We start from the raw sequence: 8,053 nt of genomic DNA, 5'->3' as shown, positions 1-8,053 counted from the left end.
AAGAAAAAATAGGAAATGGGTGTGATCTAATGAACAGATAAGATGACAGTCTCATTAGATATCTTGGAAGATAGTGGACGGACCGGATTCATGGGGAGCCCTACTGTGAACGTTATCTCATACCAGATAGGGTATGAAGACTTGGTCATTTGGTGCTCATACCGGACGGGGTATGGGGACGACCTACTTCACCCTCATACTGGACGGAGTATTGAAGTTTAATATTTTGGTGTTCATACCGGATAAGGTATGGGGACGGCTCTGTAATTAAAATTATTAAGGGAAATGGTTCACGTATAGCAGGGATACCCCTATGAATCCCCATAGATACTATTAGGTTGGTGAAACGAGAAATAGTTTTATGATTTAGTTTATTGTTAATGAATGTGAATTTATGATATGTTCTATGTTGCTAATTGTGCATGAAGTTATGATCTGTATGATATTATTACTTCTATAATTTATTTTCATAAATTCTCCAATAGCAAGTGAGGGGTAAATGGTTTTATTCTTAATAAATGTATTGGTTTAAATTTAGTGTTCCATTAGCTGTTTTGATTTTCTACCAACATTTGCTTTTGTGCCAGTGATATAGTTGATGTCCTTACTGGGATAGTGTACCTCATCCTTTATTTAACCATTTCAGATCAAGAAAACCTGGTTCCCGAGCTCGATTCGCAAGAAGATTGCAAGTAGATTCTAGATACTTTATATTTTCTTTTACTTTTCTCATTTATCGTGTTTCTTTCAGAGAATTTATTCCGTGATGTTTATTTAGTACTTTTAAGTTATCATGTAAGGGATGTAAACCTTAACCTTTTATTTCGCTTCCGCACTTAAATTATTATATATTTTCTTTTAGATTTCCGGGGCCGTTACTGTTGGTATCAAAGCCAGGTTCCTCATATCCATCCCTTATACAATAATACTTAGAAAAACACCAAAATAATGAATCATCACTCAACCCTTCCTTGTAAAATGCAGGTATAGAGAGATGAGGAGAGGAAGACCCCCAGTAAACCGAGCAACCCGGGATGGTTCGCTTAGGGAAGATGTTGACAGGATATTTGAGGTGCTGGAGAGACTCATTGCTGCCTAGTAGGGCCGAGAAGAGATGAGAGAGCTACCTGACCCTCCCCCACTGCTACAGGTTGAGCCACCACTGCAACAAGAGAATCCCGAGCCACCCCGGTACGACCCTGCTCCTCCATAGTACCACCCGGCACCACAGCAGTATGATCCGGTGCCCCAACCACAGTACCGCCTGGCACCACCACAGTACAATCCAGTGCCCCCACCGTATCAGCAAGTACCACCACAAGGCCCCCAGTCTATCCTCAGCTTGGCCCAGTCCCTTTTGCACGGGACCTAGTTCTTTCCATGATTGACGCAGGCTACATAGAGAGGTATAAGAGATTAAACTCATCTACTTTTATAGGAGGATCCTCTTTTGAAGATGTCGAGTACTGGTTGGCAGAGACAGAGAAGACCTTCAAGACCCTAGGGGTGACTTCTGAGCAGAAGGTTACCCTTGCTACTTACATGCTAGTGGGAGAAGCAAACCGCTGGTGAGAACTCAAACAGACCACCCTGTATGTTCCAATTACTTGGGAACTGTTCCTAGTAGCCTTTCAGGCAGAGTACCTCCCAGAGCATCTCCAACATCTGAAGGAGATGAAGTTTGTCTAGTTGGTCCAGGGGAACATGATTGTGTCAGAATATACTCATACTTCCTGGAGTTGTGCCAATACTCCCCTGAGACGTTGTTGGATGAAGGCATGAAGGCTAGGAGGTTCCAGTGTGGCCTCCGCCTAGAAATCAGGCAGCATTTGTTTGTGCTGGAGCTCAGGACTTATTCGGTCGTTTTAGTCAAGGCACAGTTGGTGGAGAGGAGCTTCCACACCCTCTCTCAGGCAGCAGGGAACCACAGACCCTCAGTTCCACCCTGCAGACCAGCACCTACTGCGCTTGTCCAATAGAACAAGAGGCCCAAGCCGGTGATCCAGGCTCCGCCTCAGGCTCCAATGGCAGGACGTGGTAAGATCTGTCAGCATTGTGGCATAGATCATGGGGATCGGCCCTGCTACCTCCTCAATAACACCTGTCGCATATGTGGTAGTGCCCAACATTATGCGAGAGAGTGCCTAAGGAACTAGAATCAAGGCAGACCTTCTATCCAGGGCAAGGCTTATAACCTCTATAACGGCCCCGAAAATTTAAATGAAATATATGTATTAAAAATGTCAAATGTGGAAGCGTAATAAAAATTTTGATTAGCATCTCTTACACAATAACTAAAACGAACTCAAAACATGAATGAACAAACTAACTAAAAGAGATACTCGAAATAAGAACTATAAATATAGCTATGGAGTCTTTAGGCGTCCCTTTCGCCGTCTTCCTGCCGAACAGGCTCGGGAACAATGTCTTCCTGATCTGAAATGGTTAAATAAGGAATGAGGTACACCAGCCCAGTAAAGACATCACACTATCTCACCACCACGGAAGTAAAGGTGGGTAGAAAACAAAAATGACCAATGGAACATAATTTATGACAAATTCATTTATCAATAATAGAATCTTTTACTATCCACTTACCTCGACGAGATCCATGAAAACAACATATGAAAACAATAACCTTATAATATCATGAAATCACACACACTTTATAACATAACATATATCATACATTTACATTTCAATCATCAGGAAACAGATTCCCTCTTTTACCAACCTACTAGTATCCCTAGGGATCCATAGGGGGGTCCCCTCTACACGTGAACCATTAACATTTATAACCTGATTCTAGGGCCGTCCCCATACCCCGTCCGGTATGAGGGTGAAACGGGCCGTCTCCATACCCAGTCCGGTATGGGTGCCAAAACACATAAAGTCTCCATACCCCGTCCGGTATGAGAGACCACGTTCCTAGTAGGGTTCCTTACGGACCCGGTCCGTCCACCATCTCCCAGGATATCTAGTCAGACTGTCCACATTTTCCACTTATCAATTCACATAACCTTTTTGCCCTTTTCCTTAGTCTCAATAATCCAATCATACACAAACATGTAAACCAGTCATCGATACCAAACAAGACAACACAGTATCGGGTTAAGCATAATACCAACCAAAATAAAAGAAACCATGATTTATGCATACGAGACCATAATATAATTACATCAAATATCATGCTGCATTTAATACTGGAAATTAAATCAGATAATAACAGACCAACACTGTATCAGACTCGGGCTCCACTGGCAACCTTAATCAATTATACATCTATAAAGTCGCACAGTACAGTTTAATTATTTATTTAGCTTTAATACCGTGATAGGAAATAGAGTGAGGGGTCCTTATTTGTTTTGGAGTCTGAATACGGCTTTACAGTGCGCCTACAGGCTGTCTCTAATTTTCTTGAATTTTTTCCGAAAAACTAAAACGCACTACCGGTACCTACACGTGTCCCAAAAAATCCCAAATCAGACCTATGGCCCCTTTCGGCCAATATCAAAATTTCGGCACGACGGCTTTGCCGTGCTCCGGCGACGGCGCCGCTGCAAGCGCCTCGAGTTGTCCGTTTTCGGCCGAATTCGGCCACACTTGCCTCGGTCCCTACGATAAAACAACCCTAGGGCCCTCGGTGGGCCAAAAATCATGAAAAACCGAAACTTACCGGCAGTGGTGCTCTCCGGTGCGGCGGCTCCTCCGGCGTGAGTTGCGTTTTGATGTTTGGCTCCGATCAACCTATAGAGAAAAGAACGGTGATCACAATGGTATAAAAATTGCATCGAACGGAGGCCGGGAAGGGCCTCATCGGAGGCAAAAATCGAGGAGGGGCGCAGCGGCGCCGCTGAGCTTCGGCTGGGTTTTCCGGCCGTTTGGCCGGTGGTTTGGCTCCGATTTGGCCATAGGGGGACTCAGCATCGAAAAACGAGCAAGGGAGAGAAAATTTACCTCGATCAGCAGTCGGAAACTTCCCTGGTGCTGCGGCGGGTGGCGGCGGCCGGCTCCTCCAGCATCTGGTTCTTCTTCTCCGGCGAGGTACTGGCGGCTAGGGTTTTTGTGGTCAGGTGTGGGTGGGGTTATTTATACCCTTTGCCTTTTAATCTCAACCGTCCATCAAGATTAAATATAGATCGTTCGATTGCGATTTAATTGGGATTAAATCTGGGTCGTCCATTGCGATGCAATCTGGGCCGTGCGTGCCTGATTGAATTTGGACCATCCGTGCGCGTGAATCTGGGCCGTCCGTGCGCACGTTTGATCTGGGTCGTCCGTGCGCGCGAGAACGGATCTGGGCCGTCTGATCGCGCGCACGCGAATCGCCCACGTGGCCCGTCCCCTGGTTAGCATTTCCTTGCCACGCGGCGCGTCCTGGTTGGCCAGGGCTGCTGACTGGGTCGCTGACGTGGCTGCTGACGTGACACAACTTTTTTAAATCATGTTTTGACCCCCGATTTCCTATTTTCTTTTCAAAAATGCCTCCATAATCCAAATTTTCACCCCTTTTTTTCAAAATCAATTTCAATTAAATCCAAATAATATTTTTACCCAATTTTATCATTATTTTTATTTTTATTTTCATTAAATTAAATCAAATTAAATTAAATTAAATAAAAATCAAATAAAATTCCAATAATTACAAAATAAAATAAATAAAAAATAATAATATACTTGGGATGTTACAACCACACCCAACAGGATGCTAAAGCCAACCCAGACGTGGTACAGGGTATGTACACTATCTGTAATTTCTTACTCATGTTTTGATTGACACTAGTGTACCACATTCATTTGTTTCACCTGTTTTTGCATCAAAATTTAATGTATTACCTTATAAACTTGATTCTATGTTGTTTGTGTCTACTACTGGGAGTATGACACTATTGGGAGAAGTCATCTATAGGGCTTGTGTCGTAGAGATAACAGATAAGAAATTGAGTGTGGACCTAATAGAATTAGACACGAGGGATTTTGATGTAATTTTATGAATGAATTGGCTAGCGGCGTATCACACTACCATAAATTATTTTAGCAAAAAGGTTGTATTCAATCCTCCTAATGAGGAGTCATTTACTAATTAATAAAATCATTTAGTACTTATTCCTTGATGGTAAGTTTTCTTATTCGTCGAGTACTTTAACCCAACTGTTTTCTCTAACTAGGCAAACCCAAGAAAGAGAATGATGTTCAAGAGATTCCAGTAGCCCGAGACTTCCCAGTTATATTTCAAGATGAACTACCCAGACTGCCAATGGACAAGGAAGTCGAATTCATCATAGACCTACAGCTAGGCACCCAACCTATTTCGGTTGCTCCTTACCGCATGAGCCGCGTTGAGATAGATGAACTGAGGAAACAAATCATTTAATTGCAGGACAACGATTTTATCAGACATAGTGTGTTTTCTTAGAGTGCCGGAGTCACTTTTGCCAGAAAGAGAGATAGAACTTTGAGGGTATGTATTGATTATAGAAGATTGAACAAAGTCACAATCAAGAACAAGTATCCCCTTCTCAGGATTGATGATCTCTTTGATCAGTTGCAGGGTGCGCAGGTCTTCTCTAAAATAGACCTGCGCTCAGGTTACATCAGGTGAAAATCAGGATAGAAGACATGCACAAGACAGCTTTTCGAACCAGATACGGACACTATGAGTTCCTGGTCATGCCATTTGGGCTAACCAACACCCCAGCCATCTTCATTGATATGATGAACAGGGTCTTCAGACAATTCTTGGATCAATTTGTTATCATGTTCATCGATGACATCTTGGTTTAATCAAAAAGCAGAGAGGAATATGCTCACTATCTAGCTCAAGTTTTGTAGGTTCTCATAGGAAAGAAGCTGTATGCAAAGTTGAGTAAATGTAGATTTTAGCTTGAGCAGACCACCTTCCTAGGACACATCATATCAAAGGATGAAGTATCAATGAACCCTGAAAAGGTTGAAGCGATGCTCGACTGAGAGAAAGTAACATCAGTTAAAGAGATCCGTAGCTTTCTATACTGCAAGTTTGTTGAATAATTTTCTAGTCTAGCTGCTCCCCTGACCTGGCTCACAAAGAAGAATGTCAAGTTTGAGTGGAATGAAGACTGTGAAAGAAGTTTTTCAAAACTAAAGAAGTGGCTAACTACTGCACATGTGCTGGCCTTATTGAGTGGATCGAAAGGATATACAGCTTACAGTGATGCCTCATATTTAGGCTTGGGTTGTGTTTTAATACAGCATGAAAATGTCATAGCCTATGGGTCCAGACAGTTAAAGAGTCATGAAAAAAACTATCACACCCATGACTCAGCGTTTGCCGCAATCATACACGCCTTGAAGACTTGACGCCATTATTTATATGGAGAGAAATTTCAGATCTGTACCGATCACAAGAGTTTGAAACATATATTCACTCAAAAGGATCTCAACATGCGTCAGAGAATGTGGATAGAACTTCTTAAGAACTATAATTGTGACATCTTGTATCATCCGGGTAAGGACAACGTGGTAGCCGATGCATTCAGTAAAAAAAATGCAAGTATATTAGCCCATTTGATGGTTTCAGAATGCAGGCAGATTGGGGCCACACAACAAGTTTAGCTTCAGGACTTGAGGAGAGTCACATGTTTGGGTCATCTGATCGTTCAACTTGAGTTAATCTAGAGAATAAGGAAAACTTAGTTAGTCGATCCCGCCCTAGTAACCTTCAAGAAAGATGGAGAACAGGGAGTTAATTCAGAATTCCGAGTCTCCGTCGATGGGTTGCTCCGATTCCATGACAGGGTGTGTGTTCCAGGTGACAGTGAGTTGAAGAGAGACATCATGACAGAGGCTCATAGTTCAAAGTTTGTCATACATCCCAGAAGTACTAAAATGTACCAAAGTATGCAACTCTGATTTTGGTGGAACGGGATGAAAAGAAATATAGTTGACTTTATTTCTAAATGTTTGGTATGTCAGCAGGTCAAGACAGAGCATCAGCAGCCAAGTGGGCTACTTCAGCCATTACCAATCCAAGAATGGAAGTGGGAACATATCACCATGGACTTCGTGACAAAATTACCTAAGGCACGCTCAGGACATGATGCCATCTGGGTAATTGTCGACCGGCTTACCAAGTCTTCCCACTTCTTGGCCATCAAGATGACTGATCTATTAGACAAGTTAGTAAGAATGTATATCCAAAAAATAGTCAAATTGCATGGAGTCCCAGTGACAATATTGTCCGACAAGGACCTCACGTTCACTTCTCGATTTTAGAGTAGCTTTCAGCAAGCCATGAGAACGAAGCGGTCCCTTAGTACTGTATTCCACCCTCAAACTAATGGACAGTCGGAAAGGACAATTCGTACACTTAAGGATATGCTCTGAGCTTGTGTCTTTGACTCCGAAGGCCATTGTGACGACCATCTACCCCTGATAGAGTTTGCCTACAATAATAGCTACCAAGTGAGTATTGGCATGGCTCCGTATGAGGCGTATATGAGCGCTCATGCAGATCACCGATTTATTGGGAAGAGTAGGCAGTAGAAAACTGTTCGGCCCAGAGCTGGTAGAGGAGACTACATCCAAAATAGTTAAGATCAGAAAGAACATTCAGACGACTCAGAGCAGACAGAAGAGTTATGCGGACACCCGAATGAGAGATTTAGAATTTGAGAAAGGCGACCAATTGTTTCTTAAGGTCACTCTTTTTAAGAGAATCAGTAGGTTTGACATGAGGAGAAACTTGAACCCCCAATTTATTGAACCATTTGAAGTCTTAGACAGGATTGATACCGTCGTCTACAGACTAGTACTGCCTTCAGAACTTTATAAGATCTACAATGTGTTTCATGTATCCATACTACGCAAGTACAATCCGGACCCCTCTCATATTTTGACCCACGAGCCTCTTCTACTCCAGGAGGATCTATCCTACGAGGAAGTAATAGTCGGCATTGTAGATCGAAAGAGCAGATTACTCTGCAACCGTAAAATTTCTTTTGTAAAGGTCATATGGCAGAACCACACGCCGAGGGAAACTACATGGGAGCTAGAATTAGACTTTAGAGCCCAG

The sequence above is a fragment of the Carica papaya genome, chromosome 8, assembly GCF_054855325.1.
Source record: "Carica papaya isolate Zhongbai chromosome 8, ASM5485532v1, whole genome shotgun sequence".
Lineage (NCBI taxonomy): Eukaryota > Viridiplantae > Streptophyta > Magnoliopsida > Brassicales > Caricaceae > Carica > Carica papaya.
Note: the sequence above shows the minus strand (reverse complement) of the source record.